The 27200-nt window shown below is 55.2% G+C and overlaps 1 pseudogene; it reads right to left on the bottom strand.

The window, feature by feature from the left end:
- Positions 1-27200, bottom strand: part of LOC135320980 (uncharacterized) — a 59321-nt pseudogene that overhangs the window by 21127 nt on the left and 10994 nt on the right.

The raw sequence follows: 27200 nt of genomic DNA, 5'->3' as shown, positions 1-27200 counted from the left end.
CCACTTGGGTATCTGGGATCAGAACAAGGTTTCTGAGGTCTCTGGGAGTCCTGGTGTTTATAGAAAATTTTATGGGGTCCGTGTGCAGAGCGGAGAGGTAGGGGTCTCTAGAATCATTTTGTAGATGAGGTTCTCTGGGGCCTCTTGTGGGATCAGATGGTAATGGGGGCCTCTGAGCGTCTGTTTAGAAGTGAGGAGGATCTCTGGGGTCTCTGGCAATCTGATGAGGGGATTACAAGGGTCTCCAAAGCTTAAGGATTCTCTACTGACGACAGCAGTTCGCAACTGGGATCCCCACAGAGCTGGATCGATGGGTGGATCAGATCCGCCGAGGGATGGCGGGGGGTAGCTGGGCAGAGCGGCAGCCGCGTCAGGCCCACCGGCCTCCAGCAGCCCAGTCTGGAGCCCTCGGCTCTCCCGTAACCTCTGTGCCCCCAGCTCTGTGCCAAGCCCCCCATGCTCCCTGGCTTTTCTCCTTCTAAGAGAGGCAACAAGGGGACACCCCAGGCAGGGGAGCAGCCTGAGCAAAGGTGGGGACCGTCCAGTGCTTTTGTCATCCAAGCAAGGCCCACTCACCTCAGGCTCCTCATCTTCAATCTCGCCAACAGCTGCCCCCTTCCCTGGGTTCCTCAGTTTGTCAAGAAGCTCTAGGATCAGGCCTCTGTTTAGCCCGGGCTGGGACACCAGTCGGTGCTGGGGGTGGGAGGAGGAGGCGGTCAGCAGACAGAGGGCTGGGCTGCAGGGAGAGGGCTGGCACAGGGGCTTGAGAACCCATCTAAGGGAATCTGGCGGTGAAGGTGCCAATAGAGGAAGAAGGCGGGGAAGTCTGGGCAGCTGCCACCTGGGGGATTCTGAGGTGTCTGAAGGGATCAGACGAATTTAGAGAAGTTGGAGAATTCCAGAGGTGTCTCGGGTGTCCCCTGGAATTCCAGAGAACCCCCAGGAATGGGTCCTGAAGCTGTTGGCAACTTGTGAGGTTTTAGAACTCAGCATATCTTGGGGGAAGGGTCTGGGGTACAATTTGGAGGGTCTTGGAAGGCGGAGCCCTGGGGAATTCAGAGGGAGCAGGGACTTTGAAAGGGCCATAGGCGTTCTGTGGAATAAAATCATCAGTGTTCTAGGGAGCCGAGGGAGGCCCTGGGGGGGTTCTCACAGGGGGTGAGTTTGGGAAGGCTGCTCAGGGAGGGGAGGTTTACACTGAGCATCTTGGTGGCGCCAGGTCATTTCTTGGCGCTCTTGGTGAGGGTGACTTTGACGAAGATGTGGAAGGCAGCCGACATTGGGAAGAAAAAGGCAAGTACTGGGGGAGGGTACAGTTCAAGTGTTAGAGCGCATGCTTAGCATGCAGGAAGCCCTAGGTTCAACCCCCTCCTCTAAAAGTAAATAAATAAATAAATAACCCCCCCAAAAGGCAAGTTCTGGGCTGAGGGGACCAGAGACCCTCCCATCAGACCATCAGTCCTGACTCTGCCCTCTCTCCCCCGCCTTCCCATGACTCTCTCCTACCATTTGTCTTTTTCCTTTAGCCGAGGAGGCTGATAGCCACTCTTGGTCATGAGGAAGAGAATTCTAGAAAGCAAGGACAGAACATGGGATTCAGACTTCTCTGTGGAGGTCAGATCTCACGATGTGAGGGACCCCCGATGGCACTGAGGTCAGCAGAGAACAGTGAGGGTCAGGAGGAGAATGAGGGGTAAGTTTTACGATGCATAGGACGCCACTTCCAGGGGATGCTGCGCATCATGTTACAGAGTTGCAGAGGGTTCGGGGGAGCCTCAAGGCAGGACTCCCTGCACTGGGGGCTCCTGGTGTGGACTGGAGAAAATGCTTTCTGGGTTGAGGTTCTCGGGTTGGGCTCGAAGGGAGAGGGATCCCCTGTAGGGGGGTCTTGATGTGGGGAAGCAGGCGGGGGTGGTGTTCAGGGTCAGAGTCGAGTGGGATCTCTGGGACCAGGGGGACCTGCCACATCTGCCTACCTGAGATGGTGAACGTGAAAGAGTGGTGGCTGTAGCTTGGCTAATTCCATGGCTGTGATGCCCAGAGACCAGATGTCACACAGCTCGTTTTATCCAGCCTTCAGGGCCACGGCCGCCACTTCCGGAGCCATCCTAGGGGCAGAGACCCTCAGAGAGCCAGGGGTGACATGATGAAGGGGAGGGGAGAATCCTAGGTAGGGGGTGGGGGGACAGGAGAGAGACAGGGAGCGAGCCGGAGAATGGGACACAGAGAGATTTGGACGCAGACACAAAGAGGCAGAGAGACAGAAATAAATACGGAGAGAGGTAAAGACAGAGAGTCAGAGATAGACTAGAAAACATAGACAGAGAGAGGCAAAGAGACAGGGAGAGCCACAGACTGAAACAGACAGAAAAGACAACCACGGATAGATATGGAGAGACAGAGATCTGGATAAAAATCAACACAAACACTGAGAAAAACACGTGGAGGGGAGACATGCACAGAAAGACCTAGGGAAATGGAAAACTCAAGGGAGAGCCACAGAGTACACAGAACGCTCAACAGAGAAAGGCAGAGGCAGGGCAAAAGGCAGGATGGAGATACACAGAGATCCATGGTGGGGAAAGCCGCTGCCCACCACCACCAACCCCGCACCACCCCTGGCTGCCAGCCAGGCACCCCTCACCAGTAAGGTGTCCCAATGAAAGAGAGGCGTTGAGCCAGTGTGGCCTTGATCTGGGCCGATATACCAAAGTCAGCTGGAGGCAGAGGGAGAGACATACTGACCTAGGGTCCCTGTCCCCTCTGGCTCCCAGCCAGTCCCCCTCCCCACCCCCACCAGCCACACTCACCCAGTCTGAACTCCCCAGGGTCGATGATGGGGATGTTGGATCCCTGGGGAAGAGAGGGGGGATCAGAGGCTGTCACAGATACCCCTCCCTCCTGGCAGCCCAACTCTGCCTCTGCTCCCTGGTCACACACTGCCTGAGCCCTCCAAATACCACTACCATCTCCCAGAGGCCCCACCCACCAAGGCTACTTTTCTGCCCCTAGATCACCTTGATGTCCCGGTGTATCTTCTTCTGTGAGTGTAGATAGGCCAGTCCCTGGTAAGGAGGATGGAGAGGGGGGCTGTGAGTGTTCTGGGGGTGTGAGCAGAGACCTGCCCCCACCCAAACCCACCAAGCATCGCCTCCCCCCACCCAAACCCACCAAGCATCGCCTTACCTGGAGCACTTCCCGGCAGACATAGCTGATCTGGAGCTCTGACAGGGGGCTTGTGACTGCAAAGGTCACCCCGGCATGGTGTCAGATGGGGACCAGGAAACCTGGCCCCAGGAGCCCCTGGCTGCCACCCACACCACGTACCACATGGGGAGGGGGTAACAGGAGGGGACAAGGAATGGTCAGCAAAAGAGAGGCAGCAATGCAGGGAATCAGAGGCCAGAGGGAGATAGATTTATTCAACAGACTACACATTTACTGTGTGCCAGGCGCCGTGGTAGGCAATGCGGACACAGCTGTGGACACAGAGACATAGATCCCCACCCTCGTGGAGAGAATGTTCCAGTGGGCGAAACGGACAGTAGACAAGAGAACTATGTGAAAGAAACAGTATGTGAGATGCGAAGAAATAGAAAAAAACAAAAGCAAGAAAAGACAACAGGAAATATGTGTGGGAAGGGGTATGACGTTTTATACTGGGTGATCAGCAAAGCAACTCTGAGAAGGTGACGGGGTTGAGGATGGGAGCATTCCCACTCAACGTGAACAAGATGAGCAAGTGCAAAGGCCCGGAGGTAGGAAAGTGCCTGGTGGTCCTGGAAATTGGCAAAGTGGGTGGAGTGGAGAGAAGGTGTGTCAGCCTGTGGTGGTTGTGGGCGTCAGACTCCAGTGCTGTGATGCGAAATTTGGGCTTATTGTTGGAGGGAAATGGAAGGCTTGGGAGGGCTCTGAGCAGGAGGTGATGTGACTTTGTTAAAATGAGGAAAGTCAGAGGGAGACAGAGACAGGGACAGAAAATCAGAAACAGATCCAAACTGAGGCAGACATAGAGCGAGCTGGGCAGAGACCAAGAAGTGGCAAAACAGACACATTGAGAAACAGAGATTCAGAGGGGTCAATATAGACACAGACAGAGAGTGCACAGAGCAGGTCTGACAGCTGGTGATGTGAGTCACTTCCCCTCTGTGGGCCTCAGATTCCCCGCCTAGGACTTCCTAATGAATTCCTTCCTTTCCTGAGCTTTGTGGAGAGTAGGAGATGGTCAGAGACAGAGGTGCACATCAGAAATCCAGAAGTGACCATCACCTTGTCTTCCTCGACCTGAGTCACTTGTACTGGTCCCTTGGGCTCTGGTGGAGAGGCGGAAGTTCAAGGTCCAATTCCACCTCATTCCCCTATACTCTGCTAGGCATCCTCTGTATCCCCAGGCAAGCAGGCTAAACCCCACCCATCACAGAGTTCCTCACACCCTCCTTCTCCCCCTCCCTGTCATCCATCTCACCAGTTATATATACCCAACGTTCTCCAGTCCCCTCTTAGTTCAGCCCGCTTCCCAGTTACGCTTCTGGTTAAGCACCGCCCAGCTACCCAGACCCAAAGCCGCTAACCTGATAAGCCGCACCCCTCCCAGGACCTGTCCCACTCACCTGCGCTCATCTCGCCCCGCCAGCAGGAGAGCGCGCCGAAGCGCACGGCGTGGAAGAACACCGACTTCGCCGGCTGCCCGGGGCTCACGCCGATGCACACGGCGGGCAGCTCGGAGCCTGGCCCGGTCAGCAGTGAGAACACCGGCAGAGGCGTGGGTAGCGGGAAGAGCACCTGCTGCGGGCCGCTCGGGAAGGGGCGGACTCAGAGGAGGTTTGGGGCGGGGCCTGTGAGGGGCGGGGCCTTGGAAGAGAGTCGGCCTGGGGCTCCCGAAGGATTTCCGGAGCCCTCAGTCTTGGGAGGTGCCACCTAGAAACTTGAGGGGCTGAGGCTTCAGAGGGCTTAGAAGTTGAGGGGTGTGGTCTCAGAGTGGGCGTGGCTTCCACTAGGGGGCGTGCCGCCTTGGTGACAGCAAGGCCGGGCCCCCCAGGGGGCGTGGCCTCCGAGGCACCAAAGTCTTAGAGGCTCCAAGAACCTGAATAGGGTCTCCTAAGAGACCTGGCGGGGCACAGGGCCTGAAGAAGAATTAGGCCCGGGGCGAAGGGCGGGGCTTAAAGAACCGGAGGGCCTCAGAAGGAGGAGCCTCCAGGAGAGCAGGCTCTTGGGGAGATTGGGAAGAGACCTCGGGTGGAAGCCCAACTTCAAAGAGCTCTCAGCAGAAGAGTGGAAGGCCCCCGCCACAGAACCTGACAAAGTCCCCAGTGCTTACAGGCCCCCTATCCGGACCAGCAGGAACTTCTTCACGGGCTGCTACCACTGAAGCAGGACCACGGATGTCTCCAATGCCCCACACAGGAACGGGCCCCCGGAGCTAGCGCCCTCCGCTGTGGAGGTGGGGAAGGATGGGTTAGGGTCAATCCTGTCTCCCCTGCCCCGCGCCCCCAAAGGCCACACATCTTTCCCCGGGCTCTGGACACCCTGCCTTAATTCTGCAACCCTCTTCAGTGGCTACAGTCCAAGTCATGCCCCTGGCCCCGCTCCCCTCTGAATATCCACGAGATTCTCGCTCACCCACACAGCACGCCTGGCAGCCTTTGGTATCCTGGATCTTAGTGGAGACCATGTTCTTTCTGCAGAAGAAGGTAGGCATGAGTGTGTGGTGGGTGGGGGGTAGGGGCAGGAATCAGATATTAGCGGGGTCTGTGGTTCCACAGGGGTCTCGTACCTTGCTAGTAGCCGGTGGGGACTGATGTGAGCAATGGGGCTTCCTGCTCTGGTCTCTTTCCGTTCCAGCAGGCCCAGGATCTTATGAGAATACAGGTGTGGGGTCTTTCCTGCAGGGTGTGTGTATTTAGAGGAAGCAGGAATTTATAGGGTACTGCACAATCCCAGCTTTCCCCATCCCTTCCCTAGGCCCCATCCCTTTGAAACGTCCAAGCCTTTAAATCTCAAGCACCTGTATATGTTCATTTCTCACTTAACATATTTTAAATGCCCACAGGAGGCCAGGCAGTGTGCTTGTTTCTGGTGAACAATGGTGCCTAAAATAAGTACGTTCCTAACCCTAGTGGTGCCTGTAGTCACATGAGAAACTATGGACACTTAACCAGTCAGCTGAAGTTACACATATTACAAAAGTTTATGAAGAAACATACCTAGAGATTCTGTAAAAGTTTCTCATAACACATGTGATATTAATGAGCTCACAAATCCTATCTGGCTTGGTGTTTCCTCACAAATGAGAAATTCTTTACACAAAGCGTTTGTAAAACAATGACACAAAATTTTAACATACAGCTCGGTCACTCTAGTTTAGTACAGTGTGGGATAAGGACTGTCATATGACCATCAAAGAAATGTAAAGACTAACTCACTGTAGGTATGACCTCAAAACTGACTTGAGACGTGGCAGTATTGTGAGCCCCATTGTACAGATGGGGAAACAGAGGCTTGGGAAGCCAAAGTATCTTGCCCCAAGTCCTAAATTGAAAAGGTGGCTGGGATTTGAATTGTGGGCTCTGTGGAAGGGGATCCTAAGTGTTTTTTTCAGCTGTGCCCAGCTAGCTCCCACACCCTGAGCATTGACTCCTTAAGCTCTGACCCCCCCACCCCAACCCATCCCTACCAACAGACAGCCAGACCTGAGAGAGACATGAGGACATTGTTGATGGAGAACACCCAGGTAGTCCGGCTAGAAGAGAGCTGCAGACGATGGAGGAGACAGCTCCTGTAAGACTCCAGCACCTCCCAATTCCAGCCTCCCACCCTTGGCTCACCCGCGGTGCTGCCTGGCCCTCACCATCTCCAGCGTGGCCCCCTGATCATTTCGGTTCAGAATGAAAATGCCTTCCTCAGCTCCCAGGTGTAAGTGCTGGTCTTGGGGAACAGATAAGAAGATGCTGGGACCTGCCTCATCATCGAGGACCTCCCAGGCCCCCTCATCTGACCCCAAACACGGGTACTCTGTTCCCAGCCCTGACCCTCAATTCTCTACTTGCCTCCAACACTGACATTTCCAGTCCCTGTTTTCCCAAATCTGAACTCAAACCCTGACCTGTTCCCTGGAGCCGGTCTCATTCTCCCCAGCCTCTGACCTCCCCCGTTCTGCTGGTTCTTCCATCTCTGACCCACAAATCCTGACCCTCTGTCTCCTCAATTCTGACCTCAACACTAAACATGCCTCCCATAATAGCCCTCTAAATTCTATCCCCCGTTCTCACCAGTCTGCTCCCTAAATGCTACTCCTATCTCAACACTGATCCTCAAATTCAGATGCCCTGACGTATAGCTTTTTCTGTCCAGTGTGACAGAAAGTAAATTCTTATACTGTTTCCTTAACGTTTACCCTTCACTGACCTTGTCTCCACATCTTTGATCCCCAAATACTTTCCCTTTCGGCTACATTCTAATCCCTAAAACTCCTGACCCCAAAATGCTGATCTTCGCCTCTCTGCCACTAACGTCCAACTGAGGTAAATGGGGTCCATCTGTCCCTAGGCTTGTACCCCAAACGCTGGCCTTTCTGCCTTATCTGACACTCCTGGCCTCCAAACTCTAAGTTTTCTGGTTTTCACTCTCAAACTCACCTTCACTCTACCCATCTTTGATCCTTAAACCCCAACTGTCACCCCTGGCTCTGCCCCCAACACAGCTCGGCCACTCCAACCCCATTAAGACCCTCCCCTTGTCCCTGCATCTGCACCTCCATTAAGGACCCTCCCCATCCCCATCACATACTCTGAGACACTCCTGAATGCTCACATATGTTGGAGGGGTGTGTCGAAGCCGCCGTGCTGTGGATCCGGAGAGGGCAGCCATTGAACAACTTTAGGAGAAGGGCACAACCCTGGGGGGGCCATAGGGCTAGAGCAGCAGCCCATCCAGCAGAAGAGAGGAGGGGACAGGAAGGTGCCCTGGTTAAGACTCTCGAGTGCCAAGGTTCATATCCTGCCTCTGCCTCCTCAAAGGTTTATGACCTTCGAAAGCTACTTACCCCGCTGTGCCTCAGTTTCCCCATTTTGAAATGGAGGACAATATCTATCTCTGTGCTATCTATCTCCATCTGTGAAGGCATATATCATGTAAAGACATGAGGTCAGTGTCTGGCACAGAGTAGTTGCTCAACAAATGTCACCTGTCATCATTATTAGTCTTCAGCCCCACAACCCCAACCAGGCATCCCCAGCCCCGATCAGAGGTGTGAGTCCTCAGCACAGCTGGCCTCACCTTTCTCTTCATCTTTTCCTTCATGGGGGGCAAGAGCGGGGGCTGGTCAGGCTCCCGGAGGGTTGGGTTCCAGAGTGAAGGTTCTGAGATGGGGTGGGGAAAATCAGCCCCCAAAGCACCCCGTGCCCTGCCCAACCCCCACCTCTGCCCACCTCCTACCCCCAGCCTGCATTGTTACCTGCATGAGCGGTTAGGTGGGGGCTTCGGGTGGCTGCGGGAGGCTGGGGTGTGCGGGGAGGGGTGGCCCACTGGCACAGCGGACCAGTACCCCTGGGCTCAGCTGCCCCTCATCCGCAGTCCCCCAAGGACCCTCGTCAGATGGAGAACGGAACTTGGGCTTTGGAAACAGAGAGGGAGAGTGGGGAAATACATCAGATGATCTCCGAGAGAGGGCACCCTGCAGACTGCCCCTGCCAGAACTGATGCTGCATCCTGGGTCTGACCCTCCCCAAAATATCCGACCACCACTCCAGCCTTCCCATCTAACCGCCCCCCCCCAACATCATCAACATACTCTGGCAACTAAAGGGTGAATCCTGGGTACAGCAGGAGTTTCCAAGGAAAAGCTACTCATGAGAGTTCATCAGGCTAAATATTTTGAGTCCCACACCTAGGTTCAGGGATGCCACTTCCAGATCCCAGTGGGATCATCATGATGGTCGTCCAGGACTTCAAGAGACCTAGTGTCCTAGACTCCAGCCCTGGAGAGCTCGGTATCCCAGCATCTGTGGACCCTGGCCTCCTGGCCCCAGTCCACCAGCTGTGGCCCAGGACTTAAATTTGGGGTGTAGAGGAGGAGGTATGTCTTCTGCGAGGGTCGGGATGTAACACACAGATGGGTTAAGTGGGGGAAGAGGGTTTTGGGAGCAAGAACTGGGGTGGGTTAGGGCTGGAAGTCTGAGCTCACGAGGGCCAGGATTTGACTCTGTCTGGGCTGGAGCTGAGGGTGAAAGGACTAATAACCATGACGATCATAGTAACAGCAACACTTGGATATCAGTGTTGACAGTGCATTAGGTCTCTGCATCATCACAGCCACCTAGTAACACAGGTCCTATGAGCTCCTGGGGGTCGGGTTCTCACTTGGTGCCGGGCACGCCGCATGGGAGCCTATTACAGATGAGATGTGTGGAATGGATCTCCCCCAGGCCTGGGTCTGAGGGAGATGGGGGCCTGGGTTGACTCCTGGGGTTGAAGTTGAGTTCTGGGCCTGAGGGTCTGGAGGGGGCAGAATTCCCAGGGGCTGAGGTTCAGTGTGAGTTTGGGTGAGAAGATGAAGAAAGATGAGGGCCAGTGGTTGAGGTTTATGGCTGCAGTTGAGGTCTGGTTGTTGGAGCAACATCTAGGAGGAGCTGGGGACTGGGATGTGGCAGGGGCTCCAGGGTTGAGTTGCGGTGAGGTTAGGGGTGAAGGGTTGGTGGGGAGGAACGTGGTGGCTGGTCTCTACCAAGAGAGATGTTGGGATTTCTTCCCTGCTGGTGATTGTTTCCGCACGCAGTATGAGGACCAGCTTAGCTGAGACACCCACAGCTGGCCCTTCACTCCCACTTCAAATGCCTTATGCTTAGAACAAGCCCCTTAGTCCCCAAATCCCTCCTCCTAAGGCCGCTGGGGGAGAGGTGACCATGTGCTGTAGAAATAATGTCTGTGCTGTATCCCTGACGTTGTACTGGATCATTGAATTTGGGGGGGGTGGTCAGTAGGCATCCAGGAATTCGGCCCTCCTCCCCTCACCACAGAAAACCAAGATGACAGCAGAGGCTAAAATCACGTTTATTGGGAGACACAGGCATGTCATGACCACTATATTGTGTCCACTGGGGAGGGGAGGGTGTGCAGAGACTGATTCCTAACACCCACTCCGAAACCCAGTGACTCATTCCTGGATATACAGGTTGCTGGGGGCAGTAGATCATCTGCTGGGCGTGTCTCCACTACCACAGGCCTGGGGAAGGAAGAGAAAAATCTGTTTACTCATTCATTTGTTAATTCATTCATTCCTTCATTCATACATATATTCACAAAGAGTCTACAGAGGGTGTGCCAGCACAATGCTGGGCTTCAGCAGTGCGAGAGCAGGCAGGGCTCCTGCTGTCGAGGAGGTCAGTCTGGAGCAGCAGCCCAACATGAATCAGTGAATGACGTGAGTGCTGGGTACTAGGATGTGGCAGGGGCTCCAGGGTTGGGTTGGGGTGAGGTTAGGGGTGAAGGGTTGGTGGGGAGGAGAGTGGGGGCTGGTGTGGGAGGGTCAGGGTTAGGGTGAAGGTAGGTGTGGGTACTGAGTGTCCAGCCAGGGGTCACGGCTGAGTGGTGGAAGGAAAGCAGGGGCTGAGGTTTGGGTCATGGATGGTGGGGCTGGGTGGGGTCTGAGGCGCTCTCTCACATGTCCACGTTGTCGTAGTCATCTTCGGACTCTGACAGGTTCCTCCTGAGGAGGGACAGGCATGAGCCTCGGGCGGTCTCCACACATATCCCAGCCCCCCTCCCACGCTGAGGGTCCCTGACCTAGGACTGCTGCTCTTGAAGCCTCCAGGGGGTTGTAAGCGAGCCTGTGGGATAGGAAAGAGTCAGCAGTGGCCCAGGGGTAGGGGAGGGCGGCGGGGCAGTGGGGAGGTATCTCACCCTGTCAGCTGTGGGTCTGGACTACATGCCTCTGAGCATCATGAACTCTATGTGCCGCCATGGGAGTCGGGGTGGGGTGGTATGCAGGTGACACACAGTGAGCTGGGAACATGGATTCGGGAATAGAAAGAATAGAACTGGGGTGGGGGAGTGGTCTGCAGCCAGGAACTTAGGACTGGAGCTGTCCCTTCAGGGGAGGGATCTTGGTTTACAGGGGTCTCATTTTGGGGTCAAGATTTGTGATCAGGGCGATGGGGGCTCAACATGGTTATAGAGTGTTTGTTTTTAGATTCCACTTGGGTATCTGGGATCAGAACAAGGTTTCTGAGGTCTCTGGGAGTCCTGGTGTTTATAGAAAATTTTATGGGGTCCGTGTGCAGAGCGGAGAGGTAGGGGTCTCTAGAATCATTTTGTAGATGAGGTTCTCTGGGGCCTCTTGTGGGATCAGATGGTAATGGGGGCCTCTGAGCGTCTGTTTAGAAGTGAGGAGGATCTCTGGGGTCTCTGGCAATCTGATGAGGGGATTACAAGGGTCTCCAAAGCTTAAGGATTCTCTACTGACGACAGCAGTTCGCAACTGGGATCCCCACAGAGCTGGATCGATGGGTGGATCAGATCCGCCGAGGGATGGCGGGGGGTAGCTGGGCAGAGCGGCAGCCGCGTCAGGCCCACCGGCCTCCAGCAGCCCAGTCTGGAGCCCTCGGCTCTCCCGTAACCTCTGTGCCCCCAGCTCTGTGCCAAGCCCCCCATGCTCCCTGGCTTTTCTCCTTCTAAGAGAGGCAACAAGGGGACACCCCAGGCAGGGGAGCAGCCTGAGCAAAGGTGGGGACCGTCCAGTGCTTTTGTCATCCAAGCAAGGCCCACTCACCTCAGGCTCCTCATCTTCAATCTCGCCAACAGCTGCCCCCTTCCCTGGGTTCCTCAGTTTGTCAAGAAGCTCTAGGATCAGGCCTCTGTTTAGCCCGGGCTGGGACACCAGTCGGTGCTGGGGGTGGGAGGAGGAGGCGGTCAGCAGACAGAGGGCTGGGCTGCAGGGAGAGGGCTGGCACAGGGGCTTGAGAACCCATCTAAGGGAATCTGGCGGTGAAGGTGCCAATAGAGGAAGAAGGCGGGGAAGTCTGGGCAGCTGCCACCTGGGGGATTCTGAGGTGTCTGAAGGGATCAGACGAATTTAGAGAAGTTGGAGAATTCCAGAGGTGTCTCGGGTGTCCCCTGGAATTCCAGAGAACCCCCAGGAATGGGTCCTGAAGCTGTTGGCAACTTGTGAGGTTTTAGAACTCAGCATATCTTGGGGGAAGGGTCTGGGGTACAATTTGGAGGGTCTTGGAAGGCGGAGCCCTGGGGAATTCAGAGGGAGCAGGGACTTTGAAAGGGCCATAGGCGTTCTGTGGAATAAAATCATCAGTGTTCTAGGGAGCCGAGGGAGGCCCTGGGGGGGTTCTCACAGGGGGTGAGTTTGGGAAGGCTGCTCAGGGAGGGGAGGTTTACACTGAGCATCTTGGTGGCGCCAGGTCATTTCTTGGCGCTCTTGGTGAGGGTGACTTTGACGAAGATGTGGAAGGCAGCCGACATTGGGAAGAAAAAGGCAAGTACTGGGGGAGGGTACAGTTCAAGTGTTAGAGCGCATGCTTAGCATGCAGGAAGCCCTAGGTTCAACCCCCTCCTCTAAAAGTAAATAAATAAATAAATAACCCCCCCAAAAGGCAAGTTCTGGGCTGAGGGGACCAGAGACCCTCCCATCAGACCATCAGTCCTGACTCTGCCCTCTCTCCCCCGCCTTCCCATGACTCTCTCCTACCATTTGTCTTTTTCCTTTAGCCGAGGAGGCTGATAGCCACTCTTGGTCATGAGGAAGAGAATTCTAGAAAGCAAGGACAGAACATGGGATTCAGACTTCTCTGTGGAGGTCAGATCTCACGATGTGAGGGACCCCCGATGGCACTGAGGTCAGCAGAGAACAGTGAGGGTCAGGAGGAGAATGAGGGGTAAGTTTTACGATGCATAGGACGCCACTTCCAGGGGATGCTGCGCATCATGTTACAGAGTTGCAGAGGGTTCGGGGGAGCCTCAAGGCAGGACTCCCTGCACTGGGGGCTCCTGGTGTGGACTGGAGAAAATGCTTTCTGGGTTGAGGTTCTCGGGTTGGGCTCGAAGGGAGAGGGATCCCCTGTAGGGGGGTCTTGATGTGGGGAAGCAGGCGGGGGTGGTGTTCAGGGTCAGAGTCGAGTGGGATCTCTGGGACCAGGGGGACCTGCCACATCTGCCTACCTGAGATGGTGAACGTGAAAGAGTGGTGGCTGTAGCTTGGCTAATTCCATGGCTGTGATGCCCAGAGACCAGATGTCACACAGCTCGTTTTATCCAGCCTTCAGGGCCACGGCCGCCACTTCCGGAGCCATCCTAGGGGCAGAGACCCTCAGAGAGCCAGGGGTGACATGATGAAGGGGAGGGGAGAATCCTAGGTAGGGGGTGGGGGGACAGGAGAGAGACAGGGAGCGAGCCGGAGAATGGGACACAGAGAGATTTGGACGCAGACACAAAGAGGCAGAGAGACAGAAATAAATACGGAGAGAGGTAAAGACAGAGAGTCAGAGATAGACTAGAAAACATAGACAGAGAGAGGCAAAGAGACAGGGAGAGCCACAGACTGAAACAGACAGAAAAGACAACCACGGATAGATATGGAGAGACAGAGATCTGGATAAAAATCAACACAAACACTGAGAAAAACACGTGGAGGGGAGACATGCACAGAAAGACCTAGGGAAATGGAAAACTCAAGGGAGAGCCACAGAGTACACAGAACGCTCAACAGAGAAAGGCAGAGGCAGGGCAAAAGGCAGGATGGAGATTGCCAGAGATCCATGGTGGGGAAAGCCGCTGCCCACCACCACCAACCCCGCACCACCCCTGGCTGCCAGCCAGGCACCCCTCACCAGTAAGGTGTCCCAATGAAAGAGAGGCGTTGAGCCAGTGTGGCCTTGATCTGGGCCGATATACCAAAGTCAGCTGGAGGCAGAGGGAGAGACATACTGACCTAGGGTCCCTGTCCCCTCTGGCTCCCAGCCAGTCCCCCTCCCCACCCCCACCAGCCACACTCACCCAGTCTGAACTCCCCAGGGTCGATGATGGGGATGTTGGATCCCTGGGGAAGAGAGGGGGGATCAGAGGCTGTCACAGATACCCCTCCCTCCTGGCAGCCCAACTCTGCCTCTGCTCCCTGGTCACACACTGCCTGAGCCCTCCAAATACCACTACCATCTCCCAGAGGCCCCACCCACCAAGGCTACTTTTCTGCCCCTAGATCACCTTGATGTCCCGGTGTATCTTCTTCTGTGAGTGTAGATAGGCCAGTCCCTGGTAAGGAGGATGGAGAGGGGGGCTGTGAGTGTTCTGGGGGTGTGAGCAGAGACCTGCCCCCACCCAAACCCACCAAGCATCGCCTCCCCCCACCCAAACCCACCAAGCATCGCCTTACCTGGAGCACTTCCCGGCAGACATAGCTGATCTGGAGCTCTGACAGGGGGCTTGTGACTGCAAAGGTCACCCCGGCATGGTGTCAGATGGGGACCAGGAAACCTGGCCCCAGGAGCCCCTGGCTGCCACCCACACCACGTACCACATGGGGAGGGGGTAACAGGAGGGGACAAGGAATGGTCAGCAAAAGAGAGGCAGCAATGCAGGGAATCAGAGGCCAGAGGGAGATAGATTTATTCAACAGACTACACATTTACTGTGTGCCAGGCGCCGTGGTAGGCAATGCGGACACAGCTGTGGACACAGAGACATAGATCCCCACCCTCGTGGAGAGAATGTTCCAGTGGGCGAAACGGACAGTAGACAAGAGAACTATGTGAAAGAAACAGTATGTGAGATGCGAAGAAATAGAAAAAAACAAAAGCAAGAAAAGACAACAGGAAATATGTGTGGGAAGGGGTATGACGTTTTATACTGGGTGATCAGCAAAGCAACTCTGAGAAGGTGACGGGGTTGAGGATGGGAGCATTCCCACTCAACGTGAACAAGATGAGCAAGTGCAAAGGCCCGGAGGTAGGAAAGTGCCTGGTGGTCCTGGAAATTGGCAAAGTGGGTGGAGTGGAGAGAAGGTGTGTCAGCCTGTGGTGGTTGTGGGCGTCAGACTCCAGTGCTGTGATGCGAAATTTGGGCTTATTGTTGGAGGGAAATGGAAGGCTTGGGAGGGCTCTGAGCAGGAGGTGATGTGACTTTGTTAAAATGAGGAAAGTCAGAGGGAGACAGAGACAGGGACAGAAAATCAGAAACAGATCCAAACTGAGGCAGACATAGAGCGAGCTGGGCAGAGACCAAGAAGTGGCAAAACAGACACATTGAGAAACAGAGATTCAGAGGGGTCAATATAGACACAGACAGAGAGTGCACAGAGCAGGTCTGACAGCTGGTGATGTGAGTCACTTCCCCTCTGTGGGCCTCAGATTCCCCGCCTAGGACTTCCTAATGAATTCCTTCCTTTCCTGAGCTTTGTGGAGAGTAGGAGATGGTCAGAGACAGAGGTGCACATCAGAAATCCAGAAGTGACCATCACCTTGTCTTCCTCGACCTGAGTCACTTGTACTGGTCCCTTGGGCTCTGGTGGAGAGGCGGAAGTTCAAGGTCCAATTCCACCTCATTCCCCTATACTCTGCTAGGCATCCTCTGTATCCCCAGGCAAGCAGGCTAAACCCCACCCATCACAGAGTTCCTCACACCCTCCTTCTCCCCCTCCCTGTCATCCATCTCACCAGTTATATATACCCAACGTTCTCCAGTCCCCTCTTAGTTCAGCCCGCTTCCCAGTTACGCTTCTGGTTAAGCACCGCCCAGCTACCCAGACCCAAAGCCGCTAACCTGATAAGCCGCACCCCTCCCAGGACCTGTCCCACTCACCTGCGCTCATCTCGCCCCGCCAGCAGGAGAGCGCGCCGAAGCGCACGGCGTGGAAGAACACCGACTTCGCCGGCTGCCCGGGGCTCACGCCGATGCACACGGCGGGCAGCTCGGAGCCTGGCCCGGTCAGCAGTGAGAACACCGGCAGAGGCGTGGGTAGCGGGAAGAGCACCTGCTGCGGGCCGCTCGGGAAGGGGCGGACTCAGAGGAGGTTTGGGGCGGGGCCTGTGAGGGGCGGGGCCTTGGAAGAGAGTCGGCCTGGGGCTCCCGAAGGATTTCCGGAGCCCTCAGTCTTGGGAGGTGCCACCTAGAAACTTGAGGGGCTGAGGCTTCAGAGGGCTTAGAAGTTGAGGGGTGTGGTCTCAGAGTGGGCGTGGCTTCCACTAGGGGGCGTGCCGCCTTGGTGACAGCAAGGCCGGGCCCCCCAGGGGGCGTGGCCTCCGAGGCACCAAAGTCTTAGAGGCTCCAAGAACCTGAATAGGGTCTCCTAAGAGACCTGGCGGGGCACAGGGCCTGAAGAAGAATTAGGCCCGGGGCGAAGGGCGGGGCTTAAAGAACCGGAGGGCCTCAGAAGGAGGAGCCTCCAGGAGAGCAGGCTCTTGGGGAGATTGGGAAGAGACCTCGGGTGGAAGCCCAACTTCAAAGAGCTCTCAGCAGAAGAGTGGAAGGCCCCCGCCACAGAACCTGACAAAGTCCCCAGTGCTTACAGGCCCCCTATCCGGACCAGCAGGAACTTCTTCACGGGCTGCTACCACTGAAGCAGGACCACGGATGTCTCCAATGCCCCACACAGGAACGGGCCCCCGGAGCTAGCGCCCTCCGCTGTGGAGGTGGGGAAGGATGGGTTAGGGTCAATCCTGTCTCCCCTGCCCCGCGCCCCCAAAGGCCACACATCTTTCCCCGGGCTCTGGACACCCTGCCTTAATTCTGCAACCCTCTTCAGTGGCTACAGTCCAAGTCATGCCCCTGGCCCCGCTCCCCTCTGAATATCCACGAGATTCTCGCTCACCCACACAGCACGCCTGGCAGCCTTTGGTATCCTGGATCTTAGTGGAGACCATGTTCTTTCTGCAGAAGAAGGTAGGCATGAGTGTGTGGTGGGTGGGGGGTAGGGGCAGGAATCAGATATTAGCGGGGTCTGTGGTTCCACAGGGGTCTCGTACCTTGCTAGTAGCCGGTGGGGACTGATGTGAGCAATGGGGCTTCCTGCTCTGGTCTCTTTCCGTTCCAGCAGGCCCAGGATCTTATGAGAATACAGGTGTGGGGTCTTTCCTGCAGGGTGTGTGTATTTAGAGGAAGCAGGAATTTATAGGGTACTGCACAATCCCAGCTTTCCCCATCCCTTCCCTAGGCCCCATCCCTTTGAAACGTCCAAGCCTTTAAATCTCAAGCACCTGTATATGTTCATTTCTCACTTAACATATTTTAAATGCCCACAGGAGGCCAGGCAGTGTGCTTGTTTCTGGTGAACAATGGTGCCTAAAATAAGTACGTTCCTAACCCTAGTGGTGCCTGTAGTCACATGAGAAACTATGGACACTTAACCAGTCAGCTGAAGTTACACATATTACAAAAGTTTAAGAAGAAACATACCTAGAGATTCTGTAAAAGTTTCTCATAACACATGTGATATTAATGAGCTCACAAATCCTATCTGGCTTGGTGTTTCCTCACAAATGAGAAATTCTTTACACAAAGCGTTTGTAAAACAATGACACAAAATTTTAACATACAGCTCGGTCACTCTAGTTTAGTACAGTGTGGGATAAGGACTGTCATATGACCATCAAAGAAATGTAAAGACTAACTCACTGTAGGTATGACCTCAAAACTGACTTGAGACGTGGCAGTATTGTGAGCCCCATTGTACAGATGGGGAAACAGAGGCTTGGGAAGCCAAAGTATCTTGCCCCAAGTCCTAAATTGAAAAGGTGGCTGGGATTTGAATTGTGGGCTCTGTGGAAGGGGATCCTAAGTGTTTTTTTCAGCTGTGCCCAGCTAGCTCCCACACCCTGAGCATTGACTCCTTAAGCTCTGACCCCCCCACCCCAACCCATCCCTACCAACAGACAGCCAGACCTGAGAGAGACATGAGGACATTGTTGATGGAGAACACCCAGGTAGTCCGGCTAGAAGAGAGCTGCAGACGATGGAGGAGACAGCTCCTGTAAGACTCCAGCACCTCCCAATTCCAGCCTCCCACCCTTGGCTCACCCGCGGTGCTGCCTGGCCCTCACCATCTCCAGCGTGGCCCCCTGATCATTTCGGTTCAGAATGAAAATGCCTTCCTCAGCTCCCAGGTGTAAGTGCTGGTCTTGGGGAACAGATAAGAAGATGCTGGGACCTGCCTCATCATCGAGGACCTCCCAGGCCCCCTCATCTGACCCCAAACACGGGTACTCTGTTCCCAGCCCTGACCCTCAATTCTCTACTTGCCTCCAACACTGACATTTCCAGTCCCTGTTTTCCCAAATCTGAACTCAAACCCTGACCTGTTCCCTGGAGCCGGTCTCATTCTCCCCAGCCTCTGACCTCCCCCGTTCTGCTGGTTCTTCCATCTCTGACCCACAAATCCTGACCCTCTGTCTCCTCAATTCTGACCTCAACACTAAACATGCCTCCCATAATAGCCCTCTAAATTCTATCCCCCGTTCTCACCAGTCTGCTCCCTAAATGCTACTCCTATCTCAACACTGATCCTCAAATTCAGATGCCCTGACGTATAGCTTTTTCTGTCCAGTGTGACAGAAAGTAAATTCTTATACTGTTTCCTTAACGTTTACCCTTCACTGACCTTGTCTCCACATCTTTGATCCCCAAATACTTTCCCTTTCGGCTACATTCTAATCCCTAAAACTCCTGACCCCAAAATGCTGATCTTCGCCTCTCTGCCACTAACGTCCAACTGAGGTAAATGGGGTCCATCTGTCCCTAGGCTTGTACCCCAAACGCTGGCCTTTCTGCCTTATCTGACACTCCTGGCCTCCAAACTCTAAGTTTTCTGGTTTTCACTCTCAAACTCACCTTCACTCTACCCATCTTTGATCCTTAAACCCCAACTGTCACCCCTGGCTCTGCCCCCAACACAGCTCGGCCACTCCAACCCCATTAAGACCCTCCCCTTGTCCCTGCATCTGCACCTCCATTAAGGACCCTCCCCATCCCCATCACATACTCTGAGACACTCCTGAATGCTCACATATGTTGGAGGGGTGTGTCGAAGCCGCCGTGCTGTGGATCCGGAGAGGGCAGCCATTGAACAACTTTAGGAGAAGGGCACAACCCTGGGGGGGCCATAGGGCTAGAGCAGCAGCCCATCCAGCAGAAGAGAGGAGGGGACAGGAAGGTGCCCTGGTTAAGACTCTCGAGTGCCAAGGTTCATATCCTGCCTCTGCCTCCTCAAAGGTTTATGACCTTCGAAAGCTACTTACCCCGCTGTGCCTCAGTTTCCCCATTTTGAAATGGAGGACAATATCTATCTCTGTGCTATCTATCTCCATCTGTGAAGGCATATATCATGTAAAGACATGAGGTCAGTGTCTGGCACAGAGTAGTTGCTCAACAAATGTCACCTGTCATCATTATTAGTCTTCAGCCCCACAACCCCAACCAGGCATCCCCAGCCCCGATCAGAGGTGTGAGTCCTCAGCACAGCTGGCCTCACCTTTCTCTTCATCTTTTCCTTCATGGGGGGCAAGAGCGGGGGCTGGTCAGGCTCCCGGAGGGTTGGGTTCCAGAGTGAAGGTTCTGAGATGGGGTGGGGAAAATCAGCCCCCAAAGCACCCCGTGCCCTGCCCAACCCCCACCTCTGCCCACCTCCTACCCCCAGCCTGCATTGTTACCTGCATGAGCGGTTAGGTGGGGGCTTCGGGTGGCTGCGGGAGGCTGGGGTGTGCGGGGAGGGGTGGCCCACTGGCACAGCGGACCAGTACCCCTGGGCTCAGCTGCCCCTCATCCGCAGTCCCCCAAGGACCCTCGTCAGATGGAGAACGGAACTTGGGCTTTGGAAACAGAGAGGGAGAGTGGGGAAATACATCAGATGATCTCCGAGAGAGGGCACCCTGCAGACTGCCCCTGCCAGAACTGATGCTGCATCCTGGGTCTGACCCTCCCCAAAATATCCGACCACCACTCCAGCCTTCCCATCTAACCGCCCCCCCCCAACATCATCAACATACTCTGGCAACTAAAGGGTGAATCCTGGGTACAGCAGGAGTTTCCAAGGAAAAGCTACTCATGAGAGTTCATCAGGCTAAATATTTTGAGTCCCACACCTAGGTTCAGGGATGCCACTTCCAGATCCCAGTGGGATCATCATGATGGTCGTCCAGGACTTCAAGAGACCTAGTGTCCTAGACTCCAGCCCTGGAGAGCTCGGTATCCCAGCATCTGTGGACCCTGGCCTCCTGGCCCCAGTCCACCAGCTGTGGCCCAGGACTTAAATTTGGGGTGTAGAGGAGGAGGTATGTCTTCTGCGAGGGTCGGGATGTAACACACAGATGGGTTAAGTGGGGGAAGAGGGTTTTGGGAGCAAGAACTGGGGTGGGTTAGGGCTGGAAGTCTGAGCTCACGAGGGCCAGGATTTGACTCTGTCTGGGCTGGAGCTGAGGGTGAAAGGACTAATAACCATGACGATCATAGTAACAGCAACACTTGGATATCAGTGTTGACAGTGCATTAGGTCTCTGCATCATCACAGCCACCTAGTAACACAGGTCCTATGAGCTCCTGGGGGTCGGGTTCTCACTTGGTGCCGGGCACGCCGCATGGGAGCCTATTACAGATGAGATGTGTGGAATGGATCTCCCCCAGGCCTGGGTCTGAGGGAGATGGGGGCCTGGGTTGACTCCTGGGGTTGAAGTTGAGTTCTGGGCCTGAGGGTCTGGAGGGGGCAGAATTCCCAGGGGCTGAGGTTCAGTGTGAGTTTGGGTGAGAAGATGAAGAAAGATGAGGGCCAGTGGTTGAGGTTTATGGCTGCAGTTGAGGTCTGGTTGTTGGAGCAACATCTAGGAGGAGCTGGGGACTGGGATGTGGCAGGGGCTCCAGGGTTGAGTTGCGGTGAGGTTAGGGGTGAAGGGTTGGTGGGGAGGAACGTGGTGGCTGGTCTCTACCAAGAGAGATGTTGGGATTTCTTCCCTGCTGGTGATTGTTTCCGCACGCAGTATGAGGACCAGCTTAGCTGAGACACCCACAGCTGGCCCTTCACTCCCACTTCAAATGCCTTATGCTTAGAACAAGCCCCTTAGTCCCCAAATCCCTCCTCCTAAGGCCGCTGGGGGAGAGGTGACCATGTGCTGTAGAAATAATGTCTGTGCTGTATCCCTGACGTTGTACTGGATCATTGAATTTGGGGGGGGTGGTCAGTAGGCATCCAGGAATTCGGCCCTCCTCCCCTCACCACAGAAAACCAAGATGACAGCAGAGGCTAAAATCACGTTTATTGGGAGACACAGGCATGTCATGACCACTATATTGTGTCCACTGGGGAGGGGAGGGTGTGCAGAGACTGATTCCTAACACCCACTCCGAAACCCAGTGACTCATTCCTGGATATACAGGTTGCTGGGGGCAGTAGATCATCTGCTGGGCGTGTCTCCACTACCACAGGCCTGGGGAAGGAAGAGAAAAATCTGTTTACTCATTCATTTGTTAATTCATTCATTCCTTCATTCATACATATATTCACAAAGAGTCTACAGAGGGTGTGCCAGCACAATGCTGGGCTTCAGCAGTGCGAGAGCAGGCAGGGCTCCTGCTGTCGAGGAGGTCAGTCTGGAGCAGCAGCCCAACATGAATCAGTGAATGACGTGAGTGCTGGGTACTAGGATGTGGCAGGGGCTCCAGGGTTGGGTTGGGGTGAGGTTAGGGGTGAAGGGTTGGTGGGGAGGAGAGTGGGGGCTGGTGTGGGAGGGTCAGGGTTAGGGTGAAGGTAGGTGTGGGTACTGAGTGTCCAGCCAGGGGTCACGGCTGAGTGGTGGAAGGAAAGCAGGGGCTGAGGTTTGGGTCATGGATGGTGGGGCTGGGTGGGGTCTGAGGCGCTCTCTCACATGTCCACGTTGTCGTAGTCATCTTCGGACTCTGACAGGTTCCTCCTGAGGAGGGACAGGCATGAGCCTCGGGCGGTCTCCACACATATCCCAGCCCCCCTCCCACGCTGAGGGTCCCTGACCTAGGACTGCTGCTCTTGAAGCCTCCAGGGGGTTGTAAGCGAGCCTGTGGGATAGGAAAGAGTCAGCAGTGGCCCAGGGGTAGGGGAGGGCGGCGGGGCAGTGGGGAGGTATCTCACCCTGTCAGCTGTGGGTCTGGACTACATGCCTCTGAGCATCATGAACTCTATGTGCCGCCATGGGAGTCGGGGTGGGGTGGTATGCAGGTGACACACAGTGAGCTGGGAACATGGATTCGGGAATAGAAAGAATAGAACTGGGGTGGGGGAGTGGTCTGCAGCCAGGAACTTAGGACTGGAGCTGTCCCTTCAGGGGAGGGATCTTGGTTTACAGGGGTCTCATTTTGGGGTCAAGATTTGTGATCAGGGAGATGGGGGCTCAACATGGTTATAGAGTGTTTGTTTTTAGATTCCACTTGGGTATCTGGGATCAGAACAAGTTTTCTGAGGTCTCTGCGAGTCCTGGTGGTTATAGGAAATCTTATGGGGTCCGTGTGCAGAGCGGAGAGGTAGGGGTCCCTAGAATCATTTTGTAGATGAGGTTCTCTGGGGCCTCTTGTGGGATCAGATGGTAATGGGGGGCCTCTGAGGGTCTTTTTAGAAGCGAGGAGGGTCTCTGGGGTCTCTGGCAATCTGATGAGGGGGTTACAAGTGTCTCCAAAGCTTAAGGATTCTCTGCTGACGACAGCAGTCCGCATGTGTGATCCCCACAGAGCTGGATCGATGGGTGGATCAGATCCGCCGAGGGATGGCAGGGGGTAGCTGGGCAGAGCGGCAGCCGCATCAGGCCCACCGGCCTCCAGCAGCCCAGTCTGGAGCCCTCGGCTCTCCCATAACCTCTGTGCCCCCAGCTCTGTACCAAGCCCCCCATGGTCCCTGGCTTTTCTCCTTCTAAGAGAGGCAACAAGGGGACACCCCAGGCAGGGGAGCAGCCTGAGCAAAGGTGGGGACCGTCCAGTGCTTTTGTCATCCAAGCAAGGCCCACTCACCTCAGGCTCCTCATCTTCAATCTCGCCAACAGCTGCCCCCTTCCCTGGGTTCCTCAGTTTGTCAAGAAGCTCTAGGATCAGGCCTCTGTTTAGCCCGGGCTGGGACAACAGTCGGTGCTGGGGGTGGGAGGAGGAGGCGGTCAGCAGACAGAGGGCTGGGCTGCAGGGAGAGGGCTGGCACAGGGGCTTGAGAACCCATCTAAGGGAATCTGGCGGTGAAGGTGCCAATAGAGGAAGAAGGCGGGGAAGTCTGGGCAGCTGACACCTGGGGGATTCTGAGGTGTCTGAAGGGATCAGACAAATTTAGAGAAGTTGGAGAATTCCAGAGGTGTCTCGGGTGTCCCCTGGAATTCCAGAGAACCCCCAGGAATGGGTCCTGAAGCAGTTGGCAACTTGTGAGGTTTTAGAACTCAGCATATCTTGGGGGAAAGGTCTGGGGTACAATTTGGAGGGTCTTGGAAGGCGGAGCCCTGGGGATTTCAGAGGGAGCAGGGACTTTGAAAGGGCCATAGGCGTTCTGTGGAATAAAATCATCAGTGTTCTAGGGAGCCGAGGGAGGCCCTGGGGGGGTTCTCACAGGGGGTGAGTTTGGGAAGGCTGCTCAGGGAGGGGAGGTTTACACTGAGCATCTTGGTGGCGCCAGGTCATTTCTTGGCGCTCTTGGTGAGGGTGACTTTGACGAAGATGTGGAAGGCAGCCGACATTGGGAAGAAAAAGGCAAGTACTGGGGGAGGGTACAGTTCAAGTGTTAGAGCGCATGCTTAGCATGCAGGAAGCCCTAGGTTCAACCCCCTCCTCTAAAAGTAAATAAATAAATAAATAACCCCCCCAAAAGGCAAGTTCTGGGCTGAGGGGACCAGAGACCCTCCCATCAGACCATCAGTCCTGACTCTGCCCTCTCTCCCCCGCCTTCCCATGACTCTCTCCTACCATTTGTCTTTTTCCTTTAGCCGAGGAGGCTGATAGCCACTCTTGGTCATGAGGAAGAGAATTCTAGAAAGCAAGGACAGAACATGGGATTCAGACTTCTCTGTGGAGGTCAGATCTCACGATGTGACGGACCCCCGATGGCACTGAGGTCAGCAGAGAGCAGTGAGGGTCAGGAGGAGAATGAGGGGTAAGTTTTACGATGCATAGGATGCCACTTCCAGGGGATGCTGCGCATCATGTTACAGAGTTGCAGAGGGTTTGGGGGAGCCTCAAGGCAGGACTCCCTGCACTGGGGGCTCCTGGTGTGGACTGGAGAAAATGCTTTCTGGGTTGAGGTTCTCGGGTTGGGCTCGAAGGGAGAGGGATCCCCTGTAGGGGGGTCTTGATGTGGGGAAGCAGGCGGGGGTGGTGTTCAGGGTCAGAGTCGAGTGGGATCTCTGGGACCAGGGGGACCTGCCACATCTGCCTACCTGAGAGGGTGAACGTGAAAGAGTGGTGGCTGTAGCTTGGCTAATTCCATGGCTGTGATGCCCAGAGACCAGATGTCACACAGCTCGTTTTATCCAGCCTTCAGGGCCACGGCCGCCACTTCCGGAGCCATCCTAGGGGCAGAGACCCTCAGAGAGCCAGGGGTGACATGATGAAGGGGAGGGGAGAATCCTAGGTAGGGGGTGGGGGGACAGGAGAGAGACAGGGAGCGATCCGGAGAATGGGACACAGAGAGATTTGGACGCAGACACAAAGAGGCAGAGAGACAGAAATAAATACGGAGAGAGGTAAAGACAGAGAGTCAGAGATAGACTAGAAAACATAGACAGAGAGAGGCAAAGAGACAGGGAGAGCCACAGACTGAAACAGACAGAAAAGACAACCACGGATAGATATGGAGAGACAGAGATCTGGATAAAAATCAACACAAACACTGAGAAGAACACGTGGAGGGGAGACATGCACAGAAAGACCTAGGGAAATGGAAAACTCAAGGGAGAGCCACAGAGTACACAGAACGCTCAACAGAGAAAGGCAGAGGCAGGGCAAAAGGCAGGATGGAGATACACAGAGATCCATGGTGGGGAAAGCCGCTGCCCACCACCACCAACCCCGCACCACCCCTGGCTGCCAGCCAGGCACCCCTCACCAGTAAGGTGTCCCAATGAAAGAGAGGCGTTGAGCCAGTGTGGCCTTGATCTGGGCCGATATACCAAAGTCAGCTGGAGGCAGAGGGAGAGACATACTGACCTAGGGTCCCTGTCCCCTCTGGCTCCCAGCCAGTCCCCCTCCCCACCCCCACCAGCCACACTCACCCAGTCTGAACTCCCCAGGGTCGATGATGGGGATGTTGGATCCCTGGGGAAGAGAGGGGGGATCAGAGGCTGTCACAGACACCCCTCCCTCCTGCCAGCCCAACTCTGCCTCTGCTCCCTGGTCACACACTGCCTGAGCCCTCCAAATACCACTACCATCTCCCAGAGGCCCCACCCACCAAGGCTACTTTTCTGCCCCTAGATCACCTTGATGTCCCGGTGTATCTTCTTCTGTGAGTGTAGATAGGCCAGTCCCTGGTAAGGAGGATGGAGAGGGGGGCTGTGAGTGTTCTGGGGGTGTGAGCAGAGACCTGCCCTCACCCAAACCCACCAAGCATCGCCTCCCCCCACCCAAACCCACCAAGCATCGCCTTACCTGGAGCACTTCCCGGCAGACATAGCTGATCTGGAGCTCTGACAGGGGGCTTGTGACTGCAAAGATCACCCCGGCATGGTGTCAGATGGGGACCAGGAAACCTGGCCCCAGGAGCCCCTGGCTGCCACCCACACCACGTACCACATGGGGAGGGGGTAACAGGAGGGGACAAGGAACGGTCAGCAAAAGAGAGGCAGCAATGCAGGGAACCAGAGGCCAGAGGGAGATAGATTTATTCAACAGACTACACATTTACTGTGTGCCAGGCGCCGTGGTAGGCAATGCGGACACAGCTGTGGACACAGAGACAGAGATCCCCACCCTCGTGGAGAGAATGTTCCAGTGGGCGAAACGGACAGTAGACAAGAGAACTATGTGAAAGAAACAGTATGTGAGATGCGAAGAAATAGAAAAAAACAAAAGCAAGAAAAGACAACAGGAAATATGTGTGGGAAGGGGTATGACGTTTTATACTGGGTGATCAGCAAAGCAACTCTGAGAAGGTGACGGGGTTGAGGATGGGAGCATTCCCACTCAACGTGAACAAGATGAGCAAGTGCAAAGGCCCGGAGGTAGGAAAGTGCCTGGTGGGCCTGGAAATTGGCAAAGTGGGTGGAGTGGAGAGAAGGTGTGTCAGCCTGGGGTGGTTGTGGGCGTCAGACTCCAGTGCTGTGATGCGAAATTTGGGCTTATTGTTGGAGGGAAATGGAAGGCTTGGGAGGGCTCTGAGCAGGAGGTGATGTGACTTTGTTAAAATGAGGAAAGTCAGAGGGAGACAGAGACAGGGACAGAAAATCAGAAACAGATCCAAACTGAGGCAGACATAGAGCGAGCTGGGCAGAGACCAAGAAGTGGCAAAACAGACACATTGAGAAACAGAGATTCAGAGGGGTCAATATAGACACAGACAGAGAGTGCACAGAGCAGGTCTGACAGCTGGTGATGTGAGTCACTTCCCCTCTGTGGGCCTCAGATTCCCCGCCTAGGACTTCCTAATGAATTCCTTCCTTTCCTGAGCTTTGTGGAGACTGGGAGATGGTCAGAGACAGAGGTGCACATCAGAAATCCAGAAGTGACCATCACCTTGTCTTCCTCGACCTGAGTCACTTGTACTGGTCCCTTGGGCTCTGGTGGAGAGGCGGAAGTTCAAGGTCCAATTCCACCTCATTCCCCTATACTCTGCTAGGCATCCTCTGTATCCCCAGGCAAGCAGGCTAAACCCCACCCATCACAGAGTTCCTCACACCCTCCTTCTCCCCCTCCCCGTCATCCATCTCACCAGTTATATATACCCAACGTTCTCCAGTCCCTTCTTAGTTCAGCCCGCTTCCCAGTTACGCTTCTGGTTAAGCACCGCCCAGCTACCCAGACCCAAAGCCGCTAACCTGATAAGCCGCACCCCTCCCAGCACCTGTCCCACTCACCTGCGCTCATCTCGCCCCGCCAGCAGGAGAGCGCGCCGAAGCGCACGGCGTGGAAGAACACCGACTTCGCCGGCTGCCCGGGGCTCACGCCGATGCACACGGCGGGCAGCTCGGAGCCTGGCCCGGTCAGCAGTGAGAACACGGGCAGAGGCGTGGGTAGCGGGAAGAGCACCTGCTGCGGGCCGCTCGGGAAGGGGCGGACTCAGAGGAGGT

Source organism: Camelus dromedarius, unplaced genomic scaffold, assembly GCF_036321535.1.
Source record: "Camelus dromedarius isolate mCamDro1 unplaced genomic scaffold, mCamDro1.pat HAP1_SCAFFOLD_45, whole genome shotgun sequence".
Classification (NCBI taxonomy): Eukaryota; Metazoa; Chordata; class Mammalia; order Artiodactyla; family Camelidae; genus Camelus; species Camelus dromedarius.
This window is presented reverse-complemented; position numbering and strand designations above follow the sequence as displayed.